Here is a 16,654-nt window from a genome sequence, read left to right on the forward strand (position 1 = left end):
TTATAAAATTGGTAATTAAAGTTCTAGTTGATTGTTAATGTAAATTTTGAATATGTATAATTAATATACTTTAAAATACTTAAAAGTAAAAATCTATAATTTGATAAATTACTGCTATTGTTAACAACTGTATCTAAAGGCATCACATTACGTTATATAGTTACTGAATGTATAAAATATTAAAAGCGTTAATACAAGGTGTCACTTAACTAGTATTAATAATTTAATTGAAAGGTGTTTTATCATTTTACATGCCTGTGTGATAAATATTTCTGTACTTGAGAACTATTTTTGGATTTAGTCTATATTAAAGTGTTTTTATGAAAATATAACTTTGGATTATTTAGATGTAAATAAATAAGAGTTCCTATGGCACACTGTTCAGGACAAAACTCAATAAAAAATAGATTTTTTGTAAATATAAAGCTGTTTTTAAAATATAAAGTCGTTTTTAAAACATAAAGACGCTTTTAAATGTATAAAGGAGTTTTTAAAATATAAGGTCTCTGGTTTTGTCCTTTTTCCATTGGTATGCTTAGGAGAAATGATTTAGGGTGTACTCCATTTTTCCTGCATTGTAGGAGAAAGTTTTGGTCTATTTGCTGTCTCCTAATACATAGCTACAGGAAATAAACATAAAAAACTATCCTTGTAGGCTGTAAGCAGTGGCGTAGTCAGAAATTCGTCAAAGGGGGTCGAGGAGGGGTGACAATTTAGTACAGTCAAACGTAGGCCTAATGGGGGTGGTGACACGGAAATCCCCCTTGTCTACGCCACTGCCTGTGAGGTATGTGTTACTATAGTGCGTTTGTACCGTCCAGTGTCACTTTACTGCGTTTGTACCTTCCAGGTAGGTAGTACATTTCTTAAACTGGCCTCGAATGTCTTAGACGAATTCGCCTTATATATTGAAAAGTAATTTATATTTCAAAAACGCCTTTATATTTTAAAAACACCTTTATATTTACAAAAAATATATAAATATTTTTGGTTAAATTTTGTCCTGAACGGTGTGCCATAAGTTCCTTTATAGTCCTAAATTCTTATAAAAACCATTGAAGTTTTTAAAATGACAGACATAGTTTATACATGGTTTTGAGATTGTAAGCCGCCTCATTATTGTGTCTAGATCGTAGGCGCTTCGAAGAAGGGATCCAACTACGTCACACGCGACTGCGACTAGAAGAGCTCTCGATTTTCTGACGGAGAGACAAACCGAAACGAGGAATAATCACCCCTTTCGCCTACACTCCCTGAACTAAAGGAAGCCCACACGTATTTTCATACCAATACATCAATGCTTCAAAACCAAGTGCGATGGTTTTGGATACTCACCCAACCTAAGAAACGGCTTGCCCGCTCTTCCTCGAGGACCTGGCTACGACCTTAGTTCATCTTGTAAATATTACCCCTAAGGGACAGATACTAAAGGTCCACAACAGCGTTCAAAATTTTGTTCGACTTTCCGAATTGATTTACGGAGCACCTATAAAGTTTCAGTTAACCCGGAAGCCGGATCCCATGTTATTTCAATTGGCGCTAAACAAAGAAGCTCAAACGCTGGTGTGGGCCTTAAAGAATATTTCTGGATTTCCTGAGAGGGCATGAAGCAAGGATTTATGTTAATCATTGTTCTCCGGGAGGGGTACGAATTCTAAAATTCCCCTGTGGTTCAACATCACCGCGAAACTTATTTGCCAAATGAAAATGCTTTTATTTATTGCCTCATTCCATGAATATTATTAATGTGTCATTTAAATTAATATTAATATATGTCCCTCCTGAGCCTTAATATTAACAAGAATAAACACGGTTTTCAAAGATCGGATAACTTTTTTGTATAATAAAAGCCCCTTTATAGCTATGATGAGTTAGAGTGTTATACTGGAATTTTCGTTCACGGATTCTTAATTGCTCGTTAATTAGCTATAAACATTTACCACCATGTTATAAACAGCTAGGTTAATACCCAAGGCACCAGCTTAGGCTGAAGTCATCTGGCGACTTTTAATGACTTAAAAACAGGTGGCCGGGTTACAATGCGTAGGAGGGTGGTAACAAGGCCTTCATGCCACGCGAGCCAACAGCTCCCTTCAATTATTTTTACCGTTAACATCTACAAGACATATTTTCAAAGAAATATTTCATAAGTTGTGTTAGAGAACTTAAATTTGGAAATAGAATAAGTTAAACTGTAATGAACATGGAAATCAATATCGAGTGCGCTGGATAAACAAATTCCGAACTGTTTTAGAGTTGTAATTGCGACGGATAGAATAACAGCAACCATTTTAAATGTTATCAGCATAAATATTTTATGTTATAAGTAGGGATTGCAATCCAGCAGGGTTTTCAATCCAGCTGGATTTTTGCTGGACCGACATCAATCCCGCTGGATCCAACGCGGATCCAGCAATTTATATATTTTTCGAAAAAAACAAAAGAATTTTATCAAAAATGCCCAACAAGTTAGAAACCCAAAATATACCTCTCCTCGGAAGTTTTCCATGGAGAACTAACCGGAGTTTTTTTTTAAATGAGATGCTAGCGTCACCTGACTGTCGTACTGTACTAAATAGCGTGACAAATTTAAACTTCTGTTATTCCTCCATGGTATGTCTATGATATTATTTATTTGCAATTAGAAGACGTGGCAGTCATTGGCTCAGCTGTAAAAGATCGGTGTTCCTAAAAAGCCACCTTTTTGGATTTTTGTCCCGGCCAGTGGAAAATACTGGCAAATAGTGGCTAATAATGGCTAATTAAGAAAATATTAACCCATGTCTGAACACAAACACACAGTACACAAAACATTACAAAAGCACGAATTCGAATACAAACGTTCAAAAGCTGGTTTACACTAACAAGTAAGCCAAAACCGTCGTTACGGTGTGCGTTAACGTTAAAAAATATATCAGATGTAACGAGGAGTTTAGCCGTTACACCTGTTTTGCTCTGGTGAACCTTTTCCAAAGTTCATGAAACTGCCAACGCGGTGAATACACTTTGCCAACAGACACACCACAAAATTGTAAAACCCCTCCTAGGGAACTCTGTTATGGGAAAGTCTTATTAGAAGTAGGCGTGTCTTGAAGTATTTTAAAGGATTAAAATAATTTGTGTGCATAATTTGTAACGCACGTGGGTTGGGGGTATCTATCTACACCAACTAGTTAAGGGGATTTTTGTTGACATCTTGGAAGAATAATGCAGACAATTACAAATACACCAGACTGTATTGTAAATACTGGCAACTAACTACTTTTTAAAAAATATTAAACCACATACATTAATACAAGAGGAATTATTTTAAACTTTTCTGTAAGTACACTCTCAAGAAACAAATGGTATTGATGGTCTTGTCTCACGCAGGGCCGTAGCGCACCTAGCAAAGCGGCAACGTTCACTTTTGTGCCATTCGCGGCGCGCGAATCGCGATTCACGTGCCAATTATTTAAAAGTTAATTACTTGCGAATCCGCATCGCTGGATCCAGCAGACCGAAAAATGCGCTGGATCCAGCTGGATTGCTGGATGAGGGATCCAGCAATTGCAATCCCTAGTTATAAGGGTATAACTCCGAAAAAAAATTCATAGTCAGAATACAATAAGTCATGTTTCACCCCAAAACTAATCATGCCTCGGCCGTAAAGTACGTAAATTAGAAATAAGAGTAGTTTCGTATTTAGAAGTGATGAAAGCGTATTAAATCATACGAAACACAATTTATTAGGCGATAGAAATAACAAAAATTATTACAAAAAACATACTTTAAGCCTCGTTATAAAATGTTTGTTATACATTAATTAAAGACCTTAATAAAATAACTACATTTTCCATTACTCGTTTATGTTTACTTTGGTTTTAAATGAACGTGGCTCAAACACTTCCCACGTGGTCGATTCCGAAGAGGAAGGCGAAAGGGTAAATTATTGTCAGGTAGACAATGAGAGTCTCGGCGCCGTGGGAACCCCCGCAGCGTTGGAGACGTTGGTTTCAAAGTCTAAGTGCAAAAATGGGGAGAGGGAACTTCTGTTAAGAACCATGGACTAATTATAGTACTTCGTACAGGGACGCCCCATTCCCAAGCTATTCCTTTAGAAATTTAGCTCTGAAAGACGCATGTTAAATGCAAACCCCTTTTTTTACCCGCCCACCAAATATTTACTAGGGTCAATACGTCACCAAACGGTAGATGTTGTCGCCATCTACGCCAATTTATTTCGTGAGAGTTGCAGACGGTTTTTAAATTTTAACGTAATTTTCAAAACGGTTCGTTATTTTGTACGGTGTACTTGTACTTTTTCTATTTCAATTTAAGTTAGTTATTATTATTTTCAATACAATGAAAAAACTCTGTGTTTAGAAATCTTGCAAAAGTGATTTAAGATACAGTAATAAGGAATTTATGAAGGATGTGTTTTGGATACCATTTCCCAAACCTAAGAGAAGTCATCAGAAATGCCAAAAAAATGATCAATTGGTTGAACAGGGAAGATTACCCCATTAGCAGAGTAAATACAAATACGTATTTATGTTCAAAGCATTTCGTAGGAGGAAAAGGCCCTACTCCGGAATTTCCTAACCCTGTGCATAGTCATGTAAGTTATATATTATAGAAAGTGATTGTTACATGTTAAGCATAGGATATATATGTTATAGCAACTCAATTTCCTTTGGTATATAGGAATTGGTCTCTATATTAAAGCCGCAGCATGAAGATCAGCCAGTAGCTCAATCTAGGGACTGTGAACGTGAAATTAATGTTGTCAATACAACTACACCAATAGTAGAAGTTAATAATTCGATGGTGACCCTAATTGAGCCAGTGATTAATATGGATATTTATTTTACAGCCCCAGTACCTTGTAATAATGTATTAACGGAAAAAGACAACATCATACAACCACCAGTTTCCTCAGTCGATCTATTTTCTATTATTAAAGCGTATTCTCCTCCACTGGAATGGGGAATTACGGAAGTTAAAAATGGACTGATATTATGCAAATTCAAAGACGGAACGGACAAAGTTCTCTATTGTATCAAGCTAGATCATGATTGTATACCCAAATATGAAGTTCAAGGAAAGCCATTGGATCATCCAGATATTTCTTCACAATTTCCCAAGAAAATGAGTTCTCTTCAAGATTTGGAGGATGTTTTTACTCTTTTCAACTTTTATAAACTTTGCCCAGGGAATAATTCTAGAGCATTTTTTTGAGGCCGCAAAATAAGGGTTTTATAATAATAATAATAATAATAATAATAATTTGAACTTATTTTAAATATCAGAAATAAATCAAGGTGTTTTGCTTGTGCTAAACAAAGACTAAGCTTGCAAGTGACAATTAGTCGCAAGAAAAAAAAACAGGACACAAGTATCACAAGATTTTCCAACTTGAATAAAGCTGAACTTGCCAAGAAGTTACGAGAAAGTAAAAACAAAGAATATGAACTAAAGACCAAAATAAAAAGACTTCAAACTAAAATGTCTATACAAATGAATAAACTCGGAGATTAAGTTCCTGGACAAGATCACAATTATCTTCTTGAAATTTTAGAAGAAAGTGTAAAGAAGGGCTACGACAAGACTAATAGTGACTTTTCCAGACTTTTTCTTAAAACCCAGCTGAAAATGCTACAAACCAAACATAAAAATGAGAGGAGGTGGCACCCGCTTGTTTTGCAGTGGTGAATGTTTATGTACGCAAAATCACCTGCTCTTTACAAATCATAGCATTAATCCGGAGTTCTGTTACTGCCCTCAAAAAACACGCTAGCCAGGCACTCTGAAAATCTTGGAGTAACACCAGCAGGTTTTCATGACGAAGTTTTTCTAAAAATGAAGAAAGATTTCGAAGAAATAAAAACACAAGAAGACCAGGAATATTTTTTCCTGGTTTGTGATGAAATTAAGATCGAAGAAGACCTGGTGTTCCGGGTCTTACAAGTATAAACTCTTGGCAAGCCACGTATTGCAATTTATTATTAGGGGAGCTACAACAGGGTTTAAACGTCCATTTGCGCATTTTGCAACTAATTCACTGACTGCCGAGAAATTGGATACACTTGTGTGGTAAGCTATCCTAAAGCTGGAGTTCACAGGCTTTAAAGTGTTAGACGTGGTAGGAGAGGGAGCTTCCACTAATAGGAAATGCTTTAATATGAACACTAAACAAGAAAATTACAAATGTGACAACCCATTTGCTCCTGAAAGGCCACTATTCTTCATATGTGACGTACCCCAATTGATAAAAACCGTTCGAAATTGCCTAGGCAGTAGTACGGAGGGATGTATCTATCGCTTAATGCAAATTAATGGTGAAAAACTCACATGGGATGTTATTAAAGCATTGTATCGTAAAGATAGGGAAAATGGGGCTAATTTCAGAAAGCTTCACAAAGTTACTGTAGACCACGTGTCACTTGAAAACAAAATGAAGGTATGTTATGCCTAAGTTCTTATTAAATTAATCACTAATAATTGTTTTATTCAAATTGTTTTATTCAAACTTAGGTAAAGCTCGCTACTCAAATCCTGAGCAAGATCATATTTTCCTGGCGAGCATAAGGAGTTGATACGCTTTATAGAAACATTTAATAGGTGGTTTGATGTATTGAATGTTGGCCATTTATATGATGGATACCATTTACGAAACAACGATATCAAACCATTCACATCGCCAAATGATAAAAGACTAGAAGTAAAGTAAATGTTTGGCAACTGATTATCAGAGTTTTAATTGTATTAACCCCTTTTTCAGTGGCTTAAGACCGACTTCCTTGGCTACCTAACCGAGTAGGAGAATTATGTTAATAATTTTAATGAAAAAAAGAGGTCACAAAAAGAAAATGCTTCTTACAACAGAAACATTGTAAGGATTGCGTCAAACAAGTCAGTATTGAATACTTATTTCAAAATGGTCTCTAATTTTAACCCGCAAGCGTAATTTTACTTTTAGCAAATGCCATGTTGGAAATTATCCCATTTTTGTTGGGAAAAGGTGCGGAATTTGTTTTAACTGCCCATGCTATCCAAGATCCGTTGGAGCAACTATTCAGTAAGCAACAGCAAGCTTGCAAATCTAGGTCAAAGCCAACCCTGAATCAATAAGGAAAGACCAGTCAAAGACTGCAAGTAATGGAAGATGGAAAAATGATGGTTCACCTAAACGTTTCTGGTGGAAACACTGAAACTACTAACTCTTAAAAATGTAAAAAAAATCTTTATTAAAATACCAACTGTTTTGCATTTTTCGTTTATCACTAAGCTTACAGAACCTATCACAAATCTACATCAATTTGGTACCTCTAACTTATTCTCGCCTTGACGTCATTTTCAATTTTCTTGTGTTGGCTTTGGTAACAAATCTTTTTTTCTTTGATTTAGTTTTATATCATTTCTTAATTTATTGGTGTGTCCATTTCCTGCTGTATTGGTAATGGTATCTATGATGCAATTTAACACTATTGCACATGCTCCCTTGTTTACTTTTGCTTTTTCACAGATGTTATCCCATTGGGCTTTAATATTTATATTTTCCCTAATAGCTCTCACTGCCAATATCTTTTTACCGTTTACATAATTTGAGTTAAAATTTTCTAATATGTGAAAATTTAACAACTTAAAAAAATTAAAAGCTTCTTCAGTGGGATAAATTAAACCATTACGGGTTTGTTTGTCAACCCAATAACCACCCTCTTTCGGAACTTTCTCACTATTTAACTCCCTTAAAACAGCTCCTATTTTATGACTAGCTTCTGTGTTTTTGGGTTTCAGTAGCTTATGTAATACGAATCCAGTGATATAATATAAACTTTGATAGTCCTCGTTGACCTGATTGTTGACTATGTTTTCGCTGGTAGATTCTATTTCTCCAACCACTTCCCTCAATGAATTAAATAATGGCCATAAAATGTATTTAATGCCAATCTCTTTCTCCTTTTCACTTAAATCAGTCTGCAATCATAATAAACAAATTAAACTTTACAAATAAAGTTATGGTTAAGTAGTTGCCTTACATCACAATTTTGCTCTTCTGACAAATAATTTCTCAATCTAGAAAGGAAAATGCTTTTGTGTTTCTCATAAACACAATCCTCTTGGGTTTGAGTAAAAACAGATTTATATAGTATTTTCACTTTATCAAAGATTAAGTACCCTTCTCTTATGCCACCTACCCATTTCAATATTTCCTCTGTACGCTTTTCTGTATTTAAAACCCAAAATGTTTGGACAGATTTTTGTGCTTTTTGCCATGCACCATTAAAGTTAACATCAAACTGCGTATCTAGAAATTATAACATTTAATTTAAAGTTGGTGTTTAAATTTTATTGTTACAGTATCATTATACCTTTTAAAAGTTGCTGTTTTAACAATTTCTTTTTTCTTGATTTTTTGGTCTATTTATAAATTTAATAATGAAGTTAATAACTTAATATAAGAACGATATAAAACAGATGTACCATGCACTTGCAGTTCCACTGCGGGAGTTCTGCTATATTTCCTCCGAAACTGGGTTAGTTGCTGAGGTTTTAGATGGAGAATGAATTTGAAGATCAGAATTTAAAATTATTATTCAAAGTTGGGTGACATGAAAATTTGTAACTTAATACGACTTTATGAAATAGAATTTACCATTTGAAATATCATCAAAAACTCTAAATGGTGCAGCTTTTGGCGATTTTCGATATATTTGAATGATCACTTTTCCTTTCTAATAGCTCAAAATCATGCATTTAATTTGCTAAATTTGGCCATTCTTTAAGTTCATCATCTATAAAAATAAAATATAACCCAAACAACATTAAAATAACCCAAGGCTGGTATTAGGCCTTGGTAAACACTTAGCAGAAGACAATTCATCATATATTTCCCCTAGTTTTTTTTAATTATTTGATAGTATATTTATTTTAATTATTTGATTGTATATTTATTTTAATGATTTGATTGTATATTTATTTTAATTATTTGATAGTATATTTATTTTAATTATTTGATTGTATATTTATTTTAATGATTTGATTGTATATTTATTTTAATTATTTGATAGTATATTTATTTTAATTATTTGATTGTATATTTATTTTAATTATTTGATAGTATATTTATTTTAATTATTTGATTGTATATTTATTTTAATGATTTGATTGTATATTTATTTTAATTATTTGATAGTATATTTATTTTAATTATTTGATTGTATATTTATTTTAATGATTTGATTGTATATTTATTTTAATTATTTGATAGTATATTTATTTTAATTATTTTATTGTATATTTATTTTAATTATTTGATTGTATATTTATTTTAAATATTTGATAGTATACTTATTTTAATTATTTGATAGTATATTTATTTTAATAATTTGATAGTATATTTATTTTAATTATTTGAATGTATATTTATTTTAATTATTTGATTGTATATTTATTTTAATTATTTGATTGTATATTTATTTTAAATATTTGATAGTATACTTATTTTAATTATTTGATAGTATATTTATTTTAATAATTTGATAGTATATTTATTTTAATTATTTGAAAGTTTATTTATTTTAATTATTTGATAGTATATTTATTTTAATTATTTGATAGTTTATTTATTTTAATTATTTGATAGTATATTTATTTTAATTATTTGATAGTTTATTTATTTTAATTATTTGATAGTATATTTATTTTAATTATTTGATAGTTTATTTATTTTAATTATTTGATAGTATATTTATTTTAATTATTTGATAGTTTATTTATTTTAATTATTTGATAGTATATTTATTTTAATTATTTGAATGTATATTTATTTTAATTATTTGACTGTATATTTATTTTAATTATTTGATTGTATATTTATTTTAATTATTTGATTGTATATTTATTTTAATTATTTGATTGTATATTTATTTTAATTATTTGATTGTATATTTATTTTAATTATTTGATTGTATATATATTTTAATTATTTGATAGTACGGTTAACTATAAATTGAATAATAATCAGCTAGGCTAGTACCCAAGTCATCTAGCGATTTTTATTGTCTTTAATTCAGGTGGCCGGTTTACAATGCGTAGGAGGGTGGTGGCAACCCCTGCATGCCACGCGAACCAACAGCTCTGTACACTCACTATATTACCGTTAACGGTTACAAGTTTTTAAGGAAAGTGGAAACCGAAGAACTCGTCAGCAAACCCCTTTAACCAGTGAGGAGATAACTTGTAGTCGTTTACTTACAATTGTTAGTCGTAAGACACGGAAAATGAAATATTAAACTAAATTTTCCTCGATTTGACTAGAATCATTCCATTCGAAAGCGTGAATCACTGCTTAACGGTGCCAGATTCCTACGAAACTTCTAATATGCTGAATAACGAGGTGCAACGGGCGTATGTTTTGGCCAGATTTCGAGTTCTCTACTTCGCCAGCGCCTCACATTGGAAACGTCTCTGCCCTTACAGTGCCGTAAGATACAACAACTTTAATCCAGCCTCCAATTTTTAGTTAAGCGGAGGGGCGAATCCACGGAGGGGCGAATATAAATTATAAATATAATAAATATAATAATATCAAATAATTAAAGTAAATATAATAATATCGAATAATTAAAATAAATATACTATCAATAATTAAAAAAATATATACTACCAAGTAATTAAAATAAATATACAATTAAGTAAATAAAATAAATTTACTATCAAGTATTAAAATAAATATACTATCAAGTATTAAAATAAATATACTATCAAGTATTAAAATTAATATACTATCAAGTAATTAAAATAAATATACAATCAAGTAATTAAAATAAATATACAATCAAGTTATTAAAATAAATATACTATCAAGTATTAAAATAAATATACTATCAAGTAAATAAAATAAATATACAATCAAGTAATTAAAATAAATATACTATCGAAATTATATAATTCGAAAGACCAGGACCATATACTTTTATCAAAATTTAGAACTTTTAATACATGGCGCATATAACATCGCGAAAAAGCGGAGAGATGTACCATTTAAAAATTTTGCTTAATTCAAAGAGCTCCCAATATCAGTATGCCTTGTATACTTAGACGTAAGGAGAGCGTAGGCTTGAGCATGCCTCCATTTGAAACGCGCTTTCCCATAGGACGAAAAGAGTCCGGTGTCGTCGAGGAATTATCGGCTCGTTACAAAAGCATGGGCTAGTACCGGCAGACGACAGATCACAATTGTTTCTCTCCATAATGCTACTCCCCCCCCTCTCCGTTTTTTGACCCTAGACTACCACAACTTGCAAAACCCGTCGCCAGAGCATATTTAACAATCGCCCAGCGTAGATTTTGGAAATGGGGCGTCCCTGTACGAAGTACTATAATTAGTCCATGTAAGAATCCATCCCGGTTTTCCGAGAAGTGTTTACGAGACGACCCGGCGAAATTCCTATCATTGAACACGCGATAAAACGGGCGATGCCAAGTCAATTTTCGTTCACCCCCATCCAGCTAGTAAAAGAAAGCGAGAGGAGATTGACAAGGTGTTTGATGAGTTGTTGGATTAAGATACTGAACCCAGGGTCTCGCCTTGGGCAGTTGGGCTGCGCCTATTGTACTAGCGAGCAGGCCGGATGGTACCAAACGGCTTTGCATTAACTTTAAGGGTATAAACGGGGTAACGGAGTCTGACTGTTACCCCATGGCTTCGTTCCCAAATATTTTGGCGTATCTGGTAAACGGAAAGTATTTCACCACGTTTGACCTTTCGAAAAGCTTTTATCAAGTCAATGTACGGGAGTGTGACAGACCGAAGACCGCCTTCGTCTGTCATTGGGGGCTTTTTCAATTCAAAAATATACCTTTTGGAATGAAAAACGCACCGAGCACGTTCATGCGTTTGGTGTTTACCGTTTTAGCTCCTTACAAATGGAAATTTGATTTGGGATTTTACGACGATTTCGTCGTATATTCCGAATCATTTGAGGATCATTTGATTAACATTCGAATGGTTCTAGAGCGTATAGCCGAAGCGGGATTAACAGTTAACCCGGACAAGGTGCAACTCTGCGCCGACGAGGTCTCGCTTCTGGCCTATAAGGTCAGACCAAATATGGCGGGAACTGCCAGACCATTGTATGATTTACTGAAAAATGATGCAAAATGGCCATACGAATGCTATACGGGAACTAAGTAGGCAGGTTAAAAACACGGTGGAGTGGGCGCTCCCGGATTTAAATGGGAATTTTCTCATTAAATGCGATGCGAGTTTAAAGGGCTTAGGCGCTGTGTTAGAGCAGAAAGGCGGGAAAGGGATGACCCCTATATCTTAATAGATATTATAAAATATATCTATTCACCTGTATTCCCATCTTAAAGTTCCGTTTCGAAATTTGTACGTTTATTGGTACAAGATATTCCCTCGCATCGCCTACAAATTGAGGAACAGATGAAACCAATCTTTCGGCATTTAAATTTCAAATCGCGGACGATATGCATTTACAAGAGATCATCTGAAGAATCTCGGCCGGTGCCGGTTCCAGAGTGGATATAATGGGATGGAGTTTATTTTCGTGAATGTCTTCAAGCGCGAATTCAATTGTAGTGTTAACAATAAGGGTATCGGCATCTTTTTTCGCTTGCTTTACTGTGAATCCGTGTTCCAGGAACTTGATTAATAAGTTCTCAATAAAAGACTGCTTGTTTCGAGGATTTTTTAGGAATGTTTCTCGAGATGTCGATACTTGAATATTGTCCTCTATTTTCATATCAGGAGGCATACTTTTAGAATATCTCCTACGTTGTTCCTCACCTTATGTCGTTAGTGTTTCTTGGTATCCAACAAAAACTATAGTTGCATTAGCACCATAATGTTTTTTTTTAACAAATTCTACAAAAAGGGAAATAACTTCACCATAAGTGCATGGACGAGGCCACACTACTCGGTGAAGTAGAAACCCACCATCTACGAATAAATGATTGAAATCCAAGTTCGATTGTTTTGACGTACTATTTTCTTCAAGTATGTTGGCTAAACGAAATTTCGTCAAAGAGTGCCGGGGCGATTGGTGACAGCTCAAATTGAAGATATTTATCTAAAATTGCACAGCGTTGTAAGGCACTGGCAATTCTACCGAAATGTTGCCGTGGGTTCACAATTATCTCGTCTTCGTCAAATCGAACGGAATTTTTCATCGCTGCTTGTGGTTTTACTTTGTCAATTCTTCGTAGTTACTTAAAAAACGTCTTTCCTACTATGTGCTTTACGGATTCACTATCTACTTCTAAAGCTGAATCACTATTTATTGTAGTATCTGCGATTAAACCTGAAGCAACAGACACCAGGGAAGACTATCTTAAATGGCGAGTGGTCTCTTAACCATCCATAAAGTTTCGACGTGTAGTTCATATGTAGTTGCAGTGATTAAATGGCCCGTTGCTATTTACCCCCGATTTTCGGTGGTAAATAGCCTGTATCTATTTACCACCGAAAATCGAGGGTAAATAGCGCAACCGCGCGGCCATTGCTATTTGCCACCGAAATTCGGGGGTAAATATGCTCGATCGCGCTGCCACGACTATTTGCCACCGAAAGTCGCGGCTCGGGAATTTCGGTGGCATATAGCAACCGCCGCGCGATCGAGTCTATTTGGCACCGAAAATCGGGGGTGTTTGATTTTCGGTGGCCAATAGTCTAACCGCGCGACCAAAGCTATTTCCCACCGACACGAACCGAGCCCCGACTTTCGGTGGCAAATAGTCTCACCAATGAAGGAGGCTATTTTCCACCCTAAATATGAAGTTTTTTCGTTTCGGTGCTAAAAAGCCTTTGCCGCGCGTACCGTGCTATTTGCCCCCGAAAGTCGGGCTTACATTTTAATGCTAAATACAGAAATCCGCTTTAATAATACGATTATTGTTAATTTCAGTTTATTATATATGTACGGTTTTGTTAATTTCTGGCTACTAGTAGCGTCGGTTTATAAGGAAATTAAAGTAGGGGTCGTCTCTAAAGAAAAACATGCTTCATGCTCTTAATAAATATAAACAAACAGGGACATCATTTCTGTAATACGCCAGATTTTTAAATGTTTATCATTCGACATTGTCCATTATTCAGGGGCTGTTCATATAGACCAAAAGGTTACAATAAATTTTTGATAAAATTATCTATGTCAGCTTATTTTATTTTGAAATAAGTGTTTTGAAGGTGGAAATTCTCAATTTTCTTATGTAGTCAATTTGGGGTAATCTTTAAAGATTTAGTTGTCGCTGTTGGTAGTATCTGTTATCCTTAAGAAAGGGTTGGATTGAAATATGACCAATTGAGATCAAAAACTAACCTATCAAATCTTGATTAAAATTCGATGAACTTTGGTTAATATTATAAACTTTTCATCACGGCTTGGTTCTTCGATTTAAAAAAACACATCTTGCGTACGAGGAAACTTTTAGCTTTGTGTTAATTTGTTGCGGGTCAAAACCTATTTTTCCTGTACTAAATGATGACCTACAAGAATGGCAAATCTAATTTCATTTAATTTATATTTAAATTTATAAAACCGATTGTCTGTTTTAAAAGTTACGTTTTTAAAACGACTGTGGCATCGTTAATTAAAGAAAAAATGCAATGGTGATATGAACTTTCTAAAATATAAAAAATTTTACAAATTACTATTCAAATCGAATACGTAGAAAACCATTACATTCGATACACCTCGAAAAGAGTAGAATGTGCAATAACACCGAAACATTATGTTTATATAAAACTTACGATGCAATGAATTAGACGAACTGATTTTGTTCGGCCATTAATTTCTAAAGCTCATTGTTGTGTTTACTTCTGAAATGCATTTGTATATAAAATGAAGCAAAAAAGTAAATTTTGAAAATAATGATCTTTTCACCCGTAGTTTCGTTGAGAATTTAGAGGTGAAATTTCCTAGACTAAAACGTGAATAGTAATCAATCCATCTCTAAGGAACCACACAGGCCTAACTCAACTCGTGACTTGTGAAGCCAATAACCTTTACTGTACATCTTTAACTGACATTATTAAGCCTGCTCAAATATATTAAAAAAAGATCTACATTAAGAAATAAAGTCCAGCCAAATTGAATCGCTTCGTAAAAAGTCTTCCGGGCTTGTGCTAGTGGGATAAGGCTTGATATGATTCATTAGAAAATACCCCTTTCTTCATTTCGAGCGCATTTTATTAAAAGAAAGATAGGTTTAGAAATTTGATTCTGTTTTCTAACAAACACTGAAATACGAAATTACCTCGAATATCAATTGGTGACTAGTGTTCAATTCTAAAACCAACTTATAAATTGCCAAATCGTTTATAATAATTTCAGTTTCTGCCCTTTATGAATAGCCCAGCTCACACTAACATTGTAAGCCATTCGGTCTCAGACACTCTCTTATCATCGCCGTCAAAGTGAGATTCTGAGAGCGTGTCTGTTTAAAAGGGTAAAAAGTTTCCGTTGGAGGCCCTTATACGAGGGTATGACGTCAAGTGTACGACACACAAAGATATCGGAACTTAATTTATACGCCGGTGATTTAAGAAATATAAAACATCACGAATTATTGCGTAAGTAAAAACCATTTTATTTAAAATCAAAAAAGGCCGACTGGTTTCGGCATTGTTAGTGCCATTATCAAGATTAAATATGTGTCACTCTTACATCGTTTATATAAAAATCTCTGCAGGGTATATTGATTTATATATTTTTCTTAAAACATTAAAAAATTCAAATACGGACCTTCGTCAAAATTCATAAGTTGTTTTTCGCGTTTACAAATTTCAATACTTTAGCGTGTGTTTATTTGAGCGTATGTTTTGGGTTGGGCAATAATTTTAAATATTTAACCAAAACCTGGATAAATCAGGGAAATTAATGTTCCAAATGTTGTATGAAGTTTATCATCTAATCGTTTTTTTTACATTTCTTTTGTTTTCTCCGATATATGATTGCCTACATTCTTTACATGGTATTTCATAAATTCTTTGTTTACATTTATGTAAATCCTTTACGTTATAAATTTAATTTTTTAATTGATTTTGTGGTTTAAAAGCGACTTGTATATTACATTTTTGAAGGAAGTTTGATATTTGGTCCGATACATTACCCATTGGGGAATATTATTTCTCTTAAATGATGAAATTGGTAGTAGGTTCGTTTTTCTTTCATATGTTTTTTTTAATTAAAATTGTTAAAAAAATATTGTCTTTCACTAAAATTATAGCCACAACTAGATGCTTTATTTGTTATAAGTAATTAAGTTCATTAATTACATCTTAAAATCGCTACATATTCTAAAGGCTCTATAAATTAGAACTTTATATAAACCCATTTTTTGTGAATAAGGGTGAAAAGACTTTTTGTGTGGGAATAAACTTACCCTAAAAGGTTTCCTATAAACATTTGATTTTAAACGATTTCAATCCTTAACTTCAGTTATTAAAACGTCAAGAAAATTAAATTTCCGCTCGGCTTCTATTCGAGAACAAAATAATTTTTTGTAACCTTTTGGTCTATATGAATATCCCTTAAATAATGGACAATACCGAGTGATAGACATTTATAAATCTTTCAAATTAACGAAAAAGGCTCTTATGTGGTAAGGTTTTAAAAATTTCATGATATTTTTTCGTGAGAGACGA

Source organism: Leiobunum rupestre, chromosome 3, assembly GCF_980474605.1.
Source record: "Leiobunum rupestre chromosome 3, qqLeiRupe1.1.hap1, whole genome shotgun sequence".
Taxonomy (NCBI): domain Eukaryota; kingdom Metazoa; phylum Arthropoda; class Arachnida; order Opiliones; family Sclerosomatidae; genus Leiobunum; species Leiobunum rupestre.